The 13,500-nt window shown below is 40.3% G+C and overlaps 1 protein-coding gene across 3 annotated transcripts in view; it reads right to left on the reverse strand.

Moving 5' to 3' along the window:
- ADCY2 (adenylate cyclase 2) overlaps positions 1-13,500 on the reverse strand; it is a 412,700-nt gene that overhangs the window by 130,622 nt on the left and 268,578 nt on the right. The window lies entirely within an intron of this gene.

The raw sequence follows: 13,500 nt of genomic DNA on the forward strand, positions 1-13,500 counted from the left end.
ATACATTTTTCTTTACAGTGTTCTGACATCTGATCATCCTCGAGCTGATGAGCTGACACTAGTCTTCGTTACTCTGCAGGTACAAATCCAAGTGTTCATGTAAACCAGGTTGGTGACGACTCCTCCTGCCACTACCTTGAGTACTCGGTGTGATGGAAGGCACCCAGCCCAGAACACAGTGTGGAGGAAGGAAGAAGGGATGAATGAATAAGTTATGAACTGCAGTCCTGCCAAAGTGAGAAGAGGGCAAATTTTCTGCCAGGAAACAGAAACCAAGATCTGCATGGGAGTGAATGCCATGGCCAGATTGCATTAAAAAATACTTATTGATTAATTGAAATACCTACAATATATCAGCATATATCAGCTTGAGGATTCTCAATTTTGTCGTACCATTAAAATATTTGTCAAATAGTAAGCACATTTCTAGGAGCATTAAATTAATGTGCGAAAGGCTGAATCCAATAAAATATCAAACCCTATGCAATGATTTCTAAGGAAAATGGCATGGTACTCTCAGCAGCTCCTGGGCTCATGCTGACTTGAGCTCAGGCCTGGTTCAGATTAGAAATGTGTTTTAGTTCTTTATTGCTGCAAAATACATCATCCCCCAAAACGAGTGGTTCAGAACACTAATGCATTTTCCCCTCATGATTCTGAGGATTGGCTGGGTGGTTCCTTTGCTGGTTTTATTGTGAGTCAGTCACACGAGTACAACTAGAGGGATGACCGGCTGGATGGCCCAATGTGGCCCCACATACACGTCTGTTTGGCAGTTGCTGCTGGCAGGTGGCTGTGACTTAGGTCTCCTCCACGTGGCCTCTCATTCTTTCTTAGAAAACTGGCTTCCTAAAGGTGATCTCAGGGCAGAAGTACCTAAATATGTGAGAAGGGATCTTCAGGGCCTGAGCCCCAGAATTCCCACAGCACTATTTCCCCATATTCTGTTAGTCAAAGTGAGAAACAGGCCCACCCAGATTTAAGGGATGGGTGAAAAATGACTGTGTTTCCCCTCAAATCAAACTGGATGACAAATGCTTCCAATGTTCATGGTTCCAAAGGCGTGGTGGATCCAGGGGTTAAATCACTTGTATAGATCTCTCCACGAGGGCCCCTGGAATCCAAGTTCAAGTCAAATCTCACCTATCATGGATCCCCACTTGACTTTCTGTGAATTCCCTTCATGTCCAATTCTACATACAAGTAATCTCTCCTCTCATTCTCATCTGAATACCTGCTCCAGGCTGGACTCACATAGGATAAGACATAGGACAAGCTCTCAGTGAGGAAATGAGGTGAATACTAGTTTCTCTACCACTATACTCACATTTTGGCTTCACCTCAAATTAACACTTGACAAATAATACTTATAAATGCCTAAAAAAAAAACAACCTAGATAAGCAATGGAAATTAATCAGCTATCTACAAATGCAATAAGTCCCTCTCCATTTAAGATTGTTTTACACATAAATTCACATGAAATTAGTTCATCCAAAGTAGGGTTTTTAAAACACTTTTTTTTTTCAAGAAAACAAAAGCAAACAAAAACCTGGATAGTACTGAGATAACTTATAATAAATAATTTTGAAAAGAAAGGAGAAAATTAGCAAAGTGGCATTAAAATGTGTTTCATAATTTACTTAAGTGATCCATTGAAATATCTGGGGATGTTCTGCTCTCTATTTAGTGATTTTACTAAAACTACTTTTTTTTTGTTTTTGTTTTTTGTTAGCTGATATAAACAAGCCATACTACACTAGCCAAAGCAAAGTTCTTTGCAATGATATATGCAATTATGATGGAGATGAAGACCTTTAAAAAGAGGCATCTAAACTTTCAATTCAATCGATGGGCCTTGGGTTTCCTATGCATCTTGGTTCCAAAATTATGAAATTCACATAAAATAACATGTTTGATGCTCAGTCACCCTTTATTCAATACTGAAAACTACAGAACAGAAAATCTTGTTTTAAAGGACCTTTCATTTAAAAAGTGAAATAGAATTATCCTATTAGTTTTCAAAATAATTGTTCAAAAAGAAAAGCTATAGAAACAAATATTTACAAATCTTCTACTGCAGCTGAGGGATCTCAGCTGAGAATAATGATGGAAATAGTGGGGTATACTAGGTACTTTAAAGAGTACTACTGATAGATCCCAAATAAATCAGGGGAAAATCTGCCTGGGGGAAGAGCAGTGGGGTCAAGCCAATAGCACAATCATGGTCAGCTGGAGACAGACACACTGAGACATGGACACTAACTTTTGGACCCCCTACGAGAAAGAATGAAGGGAGCAGTCCTTCCTCCTACCTATATGGAACAGATGAGGGGTAAGAACCAGAGTGCTCACATACCTGGAGAATGTAAGTTATAAAGGCAGGTAGGAAGCCCAGAACCCAGTCACCAGGCTCGCAAATATGTTTCAGTGAACGATGAAGCGTCTTCCAGGACACAGTGGCTGCCCTGCAAGTTCCTCCCGGAGGCCTCTAGCTACTACAAACTGTCAGGCTCGCAGCTTCTGCTATTCCTCCATCTCTTGCTTTCCTGCTTTTGCTATGGGGCCTCAGCCTACACTGTGGGTAGAGGACAGCAATGCTAACTAACCCTCTGAGTAGTGAGATTTTTCATGTTTGCTGACACCCGGGAGTGAGGTTTTTTTTTTTGTTTTTTTTTTTTCAAAAAATGAAATTAGTTACAGTTTCATTAACTTAAAATCATGTTTGTTTGATAACCAATACATGGAAATGAGAAGAATACACATTTGCCTTTTTTAAATGTTGCCTTACACATTTTAAAATAAAAATTTTTGTACAGTCTTACTCTGGATAGTCAGGAGGCGTGAGGATGTACATGAACATTCGAACTACTCAAAGGGTTAAACATCTTACAGTACACAGTCCAGCCCCCACCACAAAGAGGATCCAGCTCCAAGTGTTGCCAATGCAGAGGTTGAGAATGTCTTCTCCAGGCATCCTATTTCATTGCTTGTCAGGTACATTGTACATGGTTGAAATTTGCTTTTGCTTAAAAGAAATGTGATAGAACAACTGGGTCAATAAAATCATATGCTCCTTGTCCTGGGAAGCATCAGAAATCATGAGCCTTGGAGAACCACACCATGTTATGGATACAAGCATATGTGAATATTTTTTGTGCTGAACAAAACAAGGAAACTGCCAAAATCTGAGTCATGTGTGCCTGCTTAGACCCTCGGGGTGACAATAAAGATGGAGACAAGCAGGCTACAGAGGTGGGCTTGCCAAGCAGGTGTATTCCATTGTGTTAGTTGCCTTGGGCTGCAGTAACAAAGGACCACAGACTGGGTGGCCCGAACAACAGAAATGCATTTCCTCAAGGTTCTGGAGGCTGGAAATCTGAGATCAAGGCCTCCGCAGGTTGGTTTCTTCTGAAGTCTCTCTCTTTGGCTTGCAGATGGCTTCTTTTTCCTTGTGTCTTCACATGCCTTTTCTTCTGTGTGTCCTAGTCTCCTTTTGTAAGGACACCAGTCAGATTGGATTAGGGCCAACTTTAGTGATCTCATTTTAACTTAATCCTTCTTTAAAGACTGTATGTATAAATATAGTTACATTCTATGCCCTGGTCTGTCCTGCAGTGGATAGAGCATAGCATTGTCTTGGAGTGATGTGGTTGTCGGTTCAATCCTGGGGTTGCCAGCCAGATCCTGGGGTTACTGACTTGGGGTCACCACCTTGATCCCAGGGTTACTGGCTCACTCACGAGGGTGCTGGCTTAACCTTGAGGTCTCCAGTTTGAGCCCTGGTCAGGGCACATATGAGAAGCAATCAATGGCACAACTAAGTGGAACAACAAGTTGATGTCTCCCTCTCTCTCTCCCTCTGTCTTTCTTCTTTCCTCTCTCTTGATAAATAAATAAACACAGTCATATTCTGTGGTACTGAGGGTTAGAGCTTTAATATAAGAACTTAGGGAGATATAATTCAGCCCCTAACTGAATCCTTCATCCACAGGACAGAAAAGAAGGAGGCGGTTACTATACAGGCAGCTGCAGATTCACGAGGGGACATTTTCCTGCTCTGCCCTGTGCAGACTTCTCCCCTCTGCCTCTTTATCTCTAATGTCTCACTTGTTCAGTTATTCTCAGGTCTCCTTAAATATTCTCCTATCTCTTCTCTAACTGTCCTGCCCCCACCTTTTTTCCTTCTCTGGGACCCTGTTACCCAGCTGCACCTAAACTATGCCACAGAAGAAGCTGCTGGACAGCTCCAAGCTCGCCACTTGCAAGGAGCCATTTCCTCTGTGGAGCTGAGGGATCCCAGCATCTTGCAGACTCACGGTGAATAGGTGGAGTCATACCACTGGCAGGAACCAGCATGTAGCACCAAGCCAGGAGTGAGGATGAGCAAATTCTTCCTGTAAAGGGCCGGGAAATAAAAAGCTTGGACTTTGTGCACTGTCCCATCTCTGTCACAGCTACTCAATCCTACCATCTTAATAGGAAAGCAGCCACGGACAAGGGACCAATGAATGAGTGTGGCTGTGGGCCAGCACTTTATTTGTGGGAACTGAAACTTTAATTTCATGTAATTTTGATATCATGAAATATTATTTTTCTTTCAATATTTTTAAAAAGTCACTTAACAATGGAACAAAAAAGAAACATTTTTAGCTCAGGAGGCTGTATAGAAACAGAATGGTGGGCCCAACGTGGTCCTTGGGCTGTCATTGGGTGGCTCCTGGTGTAGACAAACTTCTATAGAAAATCACACTTAAAGGCACTGCAGACACATTAAAATTGTCACTGACAACTGTAGGAAGAATAATAAATTGCACATCCTTTCTCTAAAGGGCATTGTTATTATTATCTCTAAAATCTGCCCCTCACCTGTTATTTAACATGCCGGACTTTACAATAAAAACCATCACAAGGATCTTCTTGAAAGGTATAATTTCCAAGTTACTACTAAGTTTTCAGCTGAAGAATAGAGTGCAGCAGCTCAGAGTGTGGGCTTTGATTGTCACAAGTCTGGGAACAAATCCCAGCATCCCCACCTTCTTGTGTCTTTTTTTTTTTGGTGACAGAGACAGAGAGAGACAGAGGGACAGATAGTGACAGACAGGAAGGGAGAGGGATGAGGGATGAAAAGCATCAATTCTTTATTATGGCTCCTTAGTCTCTTTAGTTGTTCATTGACTGCTTTCTCATATGTACCTTGACTGGGGAGCTACAGCAGATGAAGTGACCCTTTGCTCGAGCCAGTGACCTTGGGCTCAAGCTGGTGAGCCTTGCTCAAACCAGATGAGCCCACACTCAAGACTGCGACCTCGGTCAGGGTTTCAAACAGGGGTCCTTTGCATCCCAGTCCGATGCTTTACCCATTGTGCCACCACCTGGTCAGGCCCCACCTCCTTGACTTATGGAAGGGTTTGGCCAGTCTTGGGTTTCAGTGGCTGGGGCCTTGGAGGCGGCTAGTTGGCATAATGATTCAGGACTATGGTGGGCAGCAAGATCATGGTATATAAAGCAGAAGATCAAAATTCAAGCCTGAGCAGGTCACTATATGGAATGAGATTTGAGGCCAAACCCTATCTTCTCTGGGCCTAAATTTTCTCACCCCAGAATGGAGGACCTGGGTCAAACCATTTCAGTCTCCATCTTGCTACAGAAGCCGGTGAAGTAATAACTCTATAACACTTAGTTTTAGATAAAGCAAAGAAAAAAAAAGTCAACTTGAGTTTAGCTGCAAACAAAGTATCTCATTTCCCTACTCAATAACTAATACTCCAGCAGTCAGAATTCAGAACACATGTTGCTTGATTTACACTGGCAACCAGTAATTTGTGTGAGAAAGGCTTAATTTAGAAGAATGCACATGTCATCTTTTCTTCATAACTAAGTAAGAGTTACAATTAGTTTGATTCATATGCTGTCACGGATGTCTCCTCTGCACACACAGAGAATAATGTGAAGTTTTCAAGGCAGTTCTTTGATGGAAAGAACTACTTCTCAGTTGTGTAATGAATATTAAACATAAATCCTCCTCCATTCTTCTCTTGAACACCCCATGCCCACTCGAACATCACCTTCTGTGAGTGGATCATTAAAGAGGAAAACCACTGAATAGATGCATTTTCACTGAGTTTTGCTCTGCAACATCCTACCTTTGGGAAATTGCCACAATAAATAGCAAGGAAACATGTAAAGTAACCAGCAAAATATGAAATGCCTTAGTTTCTTCTTTCATTTTCACCAATACTGCTTAGCATGAAGTAAATTTAAAATACTATCATTCTACTAAAACCCAGATGGATCAAAGTGCTTTCTAATGTTTGACTTAGAAATCAAGAAGCTACAAGATTGGGTTTCAGATAAGAATGGCCATGCTGTTAAGAGTTGAAAAATTAAAGTGTTGATTATTACCTCATTTCTAGTTGCAAAGTTCCTTCCTTGCTTATCACCTCTCTGTCTTACTTGTTAAATAATTAAAATCATATAAGGGCTGATTTCATCAGGAATCAATACAGTTCTAGATTCAGTCTTAGAGAAGTTAATATGTGTGATGTGGTATAACAGAAAAAGGATAAAGGGAGCTCACTTTAGGGTATATGCACACATTTCATATACCATTGAGATATAGACTCATGGTAAGTAAAGCAGGTTTTGTTTTCTATTACAAAGCTAAATGGCAGTGTAATAGTAGAGGCCTTCAGTAAAGCCATTCAGTCCAGGCACATTTTGTCACACAATGATTATATAATTTTTTTCTTTGAAAAATATTACCAAAAGTCTTGCACATAATATGCACTCAGTAAAGGCTGAAAGAATAAATATTATTTTGAGACACCAGCTAAGTCCCATCTACCTGGGTTTATAGCAACCTTGTAAACTGGATACACATAGAATGAATTAGAAAAGAGAGGAGTGCTTCAGAAAGATGGAATAGGGGACCACCATCTTTCACATGAATCAAAGGAACCTGAGGCTTTCTGTTATTCGGATGGCTGCCACTCTAGGTTGGAAGCCCATAGCTTCCCAAGTGTCATGTGACCATTTTTTACCCCACATGTCATAGTGTACAAGGTCTGTTTTTAGGTTAACTGTGTGTTGTTTTTCATGTACTAGGTACCGAATTAAAATAAACACAATAAAAAACAGGACATTCAGTAAATGAAAAGTAATACTAGCAACCTCATCTATCTTGAGTGGTTACTACATGCACAGCATTGTGCATTAACTGTGCATTAATTGTTTAGTTTCACAGGAAGCTCTTGCATTAAGAATGTTATTATGGAAAATGAGCCAAGCTCACGTTGCCTAGAGGTGGCAGTGTTTCTGTACAGCTTGGGCTGGACTCATCTACATGAGTACTCCTTTGACTCTTCCTGTGTTTACTCCCTCTAATTCTCTTTCATTGCCCCCTTGAAGAAGTATCACAAATTCAGGCGATCCTCACAAAAGTCATGGGACACTATGTCCTACCACCAGAGCCATGACATCTCCTTATTCTGCCTCCCAATCCCGGGTGCTCTTAGATTCCGATACATCTCAATGTGCTTTAGGAAACACATTGAGTTGTGATGGATTCTGGGCTACTTCAGAATTAGTAAAGACTGAACAAGTTATTGATAAATAAAACCACATCTCGCATCACAGTACACATCTTGGATCAGAATTTCAGACCACTTGGCTTCTTTCAGGAGAATAAAATAAGAAAGGCTCTGACTGCTGAAATTCTCAGTTGTAATAGCATGTGATATATTTATTTTTTGTTTCTACAATTAGAAAATACTTATTTTTTGGTAGATAATTATTTTCAAATGTGTGTCTTAGTCGAGTTTTTCCAGAGCAAAAGGAACCAATAGATCTGTATGTCTATATTTATAATTGTATAGATCTCTATATTGAGATCTATTTATATCTATCTATCTACCTATCTATCTATCTATCTACCTACCTACCTACCTACCTACCTATCCTTTTACCTATCTGTAATCTTTATTTTAAGGAACTAGATCACATGAATGTGGGGGCTGTGAAGTCTTAATTCTTCAGGGAAGGCCAGCAGGCTGAAGACCCAGGGAAAACATTATGTTGCAAGTTGAGTTTGAAAGCAATCTGCTGGCAGAATTCCTTTTTCCTGGATAGACATCCATTTCTTTTCTTAAGGTCTTCAAATTGATTACATAAAGCTCACTCACAATATGGAGGGTAATCTGTTTTACTAAAAATTTCCTGATTTAAATGTGAATCTCTTAAAAGTATCTTAACACTGGTGCTTGACCAAACATCTGGGTGCCATGTTCTTGCCAAGCCAACACAAAATTAGCTATATGGTTTCAAAGAGCTTAAATATAAAACACATATAGGCTATAAAAAGTATTTAATCTCATTTCTATGAACTTTTCATTAGAACTGTTCCTGCAGAAATCTAGGGAGACATTACACATTTAATTTTTCCTGTCTTTTTTTCTCCAGAGAAGTTGCACATTTATTAAGAAATGGCACAGATGGGTGGCCACAAGCAAAGAGGGAGGTATCAATCTAGAGAATGCAAACCAATCAAATACATCATCCTGCATCCCCAATGTCATCTATAGCTGACTTGCCCCCATCCACCTGGTCAACACTTAGAACATTTTATTCCCAATGGAGGAAAGAAGGTTAAGTAAGCAGTGATTTTACTTTTAATATCCTTTGTAACAATGGAATATTTTAGTTTGGTTAGTTTAATAAACATTTAATTAATTTTAGTTAGTGGAAAGTAATCATACACAAAGTTTATCTACATCAAGGACATAATTTTATTGCTCTACCTATCTATATCAGTATAGATTATATTCAATGCAATCAAGAGAATGGCTTCTCAGAGGGATCCAAGATGGCGGCAGAATAGGTGGATGTTACACCTACCTCCTTCCAGGACCAAACTACAGTTGCAACTAAATTAAGAACAATCACCCTGAAAAATCAACTCAGGACTAAATAAAGAGGGCCTGGCCAGGCGATGGTGCAGTGGATGGAGCATCAGACTGGCATGCAGAGGACCCAGGTTTGAGGTCCCAAGGTCACTGACTTGAGCATGGGCTCACCTGGTTTGAGCACAGCTCATAGGCTTGAACTCAGGGTCACTGGCTTGAACAAGGAGTCACTTGGTCTGGTGTAGCCCCTCAGTCAAGGCACATATGAGAAAGCAGTCAATAAACAACTAAGGTGCTGTGGCAAAGAATTGATGGTTCTCGTCTCTCTCCCTTCCTGTCTGTCTATCCCTGTTTGTTCCTTTCTCTGTCTCACTCTCTGTCTCTGTCATGAAAAAACAAAGACTAAATGAAAAGGATTCCTATAACCAAGGATTCACAGAAGAAGTCACAAGGAGACTGCACTGGTAGGAAGTGTGAAACACATGAAAAGGGCCGGCCTGGCTCCCACGAGCCCAAGGCTGAAGCTTGGGAGGATAGCTCAGCTGTGGGGAAATCCCCTGAGAAGGGAGGGGCCTAGACCTCAAGCCAGGCTCCTCAGCCCAGAGCACCAGCACCGAGAAGAGGCACCCGCATAGGATTCGGCTGTGAAGAGCAGCGAGGTTTATGCCTGCCAGAAAAAGATGGGAGTCTGCAGACTCAGGCACCCTCTTAAAGGGCCAACACAAAAATTTCATTCACAACCACTTAATTTGGGCTATGGTAGAGAGAGGGTTAAGCTGACTAGAGTTGCGTGAGGAACATCTGTGGTTTGAGATAAACCCACAGTCAACACCATACTTGATGGGGAAAAACTACAAGTGTTTGTCTTAAGATCAAGAACAAGGCAGTGATGTCTGCTATCACTACCATATAGTACTGGAAGTTCTAACCACCGACATCAGACAACAGGAAGAAATAAAAGCCATCTAAATTGGAAATGAAGAAGTAAACTATCATTATTTGCAGCTGACATGATACTGTATATAGAGAACCCTAAAGATTCCTTCAAGATACTACTAGAACAGATAAATAAATTCAGTAAAGTAGTAGGCTACAAAATAAATATCCAGAAATCAGTTGCACTTTTATAACACCAATAATGTTTATCAGAAAGGGAAACCAAGAAAACAATGCCATTCCCAATTGTTTCAAAAAGCTTAAAATACCTAGGAATAAATTTAACCAAGCATGCAAAAGACCTGTACTCAGAAGATTATATAAGACACTGAAGAAGATACAAATAGGTGGAAGCATACACTTTTCACACATAGGAAAAATTAACACTATTAAAATGTCTATACTACCTCAAGCAATCCATAGATTTAATGCAATTCTTGTCAAAATGCCAATGGTATATCTCATAGAACTAAAACAAATATTCTAAAAATTTATATGTAGCCACTAAAGACCTTGAATAACCACAGCAATCCTGAAAAAGAAGAACACAGTTGGAGTAATCATGCTACCTGATATCAAACTATGCTACACGACCATAGTAACCCAAACAGCAAAGCACTGGGTTAAAAACAGACATCTACATCAATGAAACAGAACAGAAAGCCCAGAAATCAACCCACACCAAATAATCAATTAATATTCAACAAAGGACGCAAGAACATTCAAAGGGTAGAGACAGTCTATTCAATAAACGGTGTTGGGGAAATTGTACATATACGTGCAAAGAAATGAAACCAGATCACCTTCTTGCACTATATAGAAGAATAAACTTAAAATGGATTAAAGACTTAAATATTAGACCCAAAACAAATCCTAGAAGATAACATAGGCAGTAAAATTTCAAACATTTCTTGTAGCAATGTTTTTTCTGATTTATTTCTTCGAGCAAGAAAAATGAGAGAAAAGATGAACAAAGGGGACTATATTAAACTAAAAAGTTTTTGCACAGCAAAGGAAACCATCAACATGAAAAGACAACCCACTAAATGGAAAAACACATTCGCCAATACATCTGTTGAGGGATTAATATTCAAATTTTATAAAGAACTTATAAAATTCAACATAAAAAACAACCCCATTAAGAAATGAGCAAAGGACCTGAAGAGACACTTTTTTTAAAAGGACATACAGATGACCAATAGACACAAAAAAGATGCTCAGTGTCACTAATCATCAGAGAAATGCAAATTAAAACCACAGTGAGATATCACCGTACTCTTGTCAGAATGGCTATCATCAATAAATCAACAAACAACAAGTGTTGGCTAGGGTGTGGAGAAAAGGAAACCCCTGTTCATTTTTGTTGGGAATGCAGATTGATACAGTCACTGTGGAAAGCAATATGGAATTTCCTCAAAAAGTTAAAAATGGAACTGGCTTTTGATTCAGTAATCCCACTTCTAAAAATATATTTTAAGAAATCCAAAACACTAATTCAGAAGATCATATGCACCCCTATGTTCATTGCAGCACTATTTATAATAGCAAAGATCTAGAAATAGCCCAAGTGCACAACAGTAGATGAGTGGATAAAAAATCTGTGGTACATTTACATAACGTAATACTATGTGGCCATAAGAAAGAAGGAAATCTTACTTTTTGTGACAGCATGGATGGACCTGGAGATCATTATGCTAAGTGAAATAAGCCAGGCAGAGAAAGACAAGTACAATATGATTTCACTCATATTTAGAATCTAATGAACAAAATGAACTAAAAAGCAAAATAGACACAGATTCATACATAGAAAGTAAGCTGACAAGTATGAGGGGGAGCAACGGGCAAGACAAGTGGAGAGATAGAGCAGAAAAAGACAAAAAAAGGAAAACTCGTGAACACAGACGAAGGACTGGGTTAGTGTGGTGACTGCCAGGGAGGAGAGAGATGGGGGAAGGTATAGGGGCATAAATGGTGAAGGACGAGGACTTGAGCTGGGGGGCGGTGAACATACAATACTATGTACAGAGATAGGTTGTGGAATTTGGCTCCTAACACCTGTATAATTAGGTTTACTAGTGTCACTCTAATAAATTCAATTTAAAAAAGAGAGAGAGAGAAAATGGCTTCTTTCCTCCTGAATAAGATTTCAGCAAGTTATTATTTTAGAAGAGAATATTATTTTGTTAAAAGTATTTAGAAAAGTTAATGAATCACAGTAAATATTGAGAAGTAGTAAGAAAAGTGGTATGTTTCGGAGCTGGAAAGCAGATGAACAATAACCAAAAATACTGATTCTCCTACTCTGAGATCTCATTAGGACTTGTAATTCTGGATGGTTCGACAGTGGATCACATGGCTCTTGACAAGACATCTTGTACATATTGGAACCGGCAGGTGGGACTCTGTCCGAAGAGGGCTTGTGCTTTTCCTGCACAGACATGGATATCCTCCCTGCCATTAAACCATCTTCGAGTTTACTCTTTTCCTCAGTAAAGAAATGCAAACGCCTAGGAGTTCAGGAATTAAACTTCTTCCCATTTAACAATTTGGAAGACAGTTTATTTACCCATGTGTATAGAAAAGTTATTTTTATTTATCCTGCATTCATTTTTCTCTTCTTCCTCCACACACTTCTTGATATACACTTTATTATCCTGTTGAACACCATAGCTACTGAGGATGGGAAGATGCCTACGAGACAAACCCTGTCTCAGGAATTCCTGGTCTGTGTAGAGGAGGTTGGCATGAAACAGATCCTAGTAATGGACTCTGCTGGCTGTTTTACTAGGGTCCTGCTCCAAAGTACAAGTGACACACTGGAGGGAAGACAAGTCCAGGAAACGGAATCGGAGAACATGAGCCACAGTAGTAGAGGATGTGGCAGGAAGCCAGGAGGCAAGGTGAGCCCCATCACTGAGGTCTGTGATGTGGGGGAGAGGGCCAGACAAGTTGTTCCAGGCAACCAGGCTGAAAGCCCGATCCCTATACACTGCTGTGTGACCTTGGACTTCACATTTGGAATCTTAGCTTTGCAACCAACAATATAAGAAATTTCCACCCACCCTGCATGTTGTCATTGAAGTTACTGATAAAAACATGAAATGTTTCTGGCATGCGGTGGGCACTAAATAAACACAGTTGCCATCCTCTCAGGCAGCCTTGGATGTGTAGGCGGCCCATGGGCACATGGGGAGGTGGTTCGTTTCTCTCCTGGAACCTGGAAGAAGTAATACAATATTTTCCTCTAAAAATTCTACCACAAATCAAACATAAACAGACCAAACAGACATTTAAAAGATTAATACACTAAAGAATCAGTTGTCAGAACTTGAAGGAGAGCGATGGATGCAGAAGGAAAGAGACTGGGAGAGGCCAGTGCTGACGGTCCCTGTCTGTCCTGGCAGAGGCCAGGCAGGCTCAAGACCACAGTATCTAGGGTCTGGCCATGTGGCCTCTACAAAGGAGATGGAGGCAGCCAGCAAGCGCTGGTGACCCAGTCACTACCACCACCCCTCTCATCTGCTCACTCTGATGTCTCCTCCTGAGGCATAACTACTATACAACCACACCTGGACCTCCAACCCAAGGAGTGCGAGCTGATCCGCAAATACGAGCATCTTCTTTAGTGACAGTGGGATTTCTCAGCGCACACGCACCTGTCCT

Source organism: Saccopteryx leptura, chromosome 1, assembly GCF_036850995.1.
Source record: "Saccopteryx leptura isolate mSacLep1 chromosome 1, mSacLep1_pri_phased_curated, whole genome shotgun sequence".
NCBI classification, from domain to species: Eukaryota; Metazoa; Chordata; class Mammalia; order Chiroptera; family Emballonuridae; genus Saccopteryx; species Saccopteryx leptura.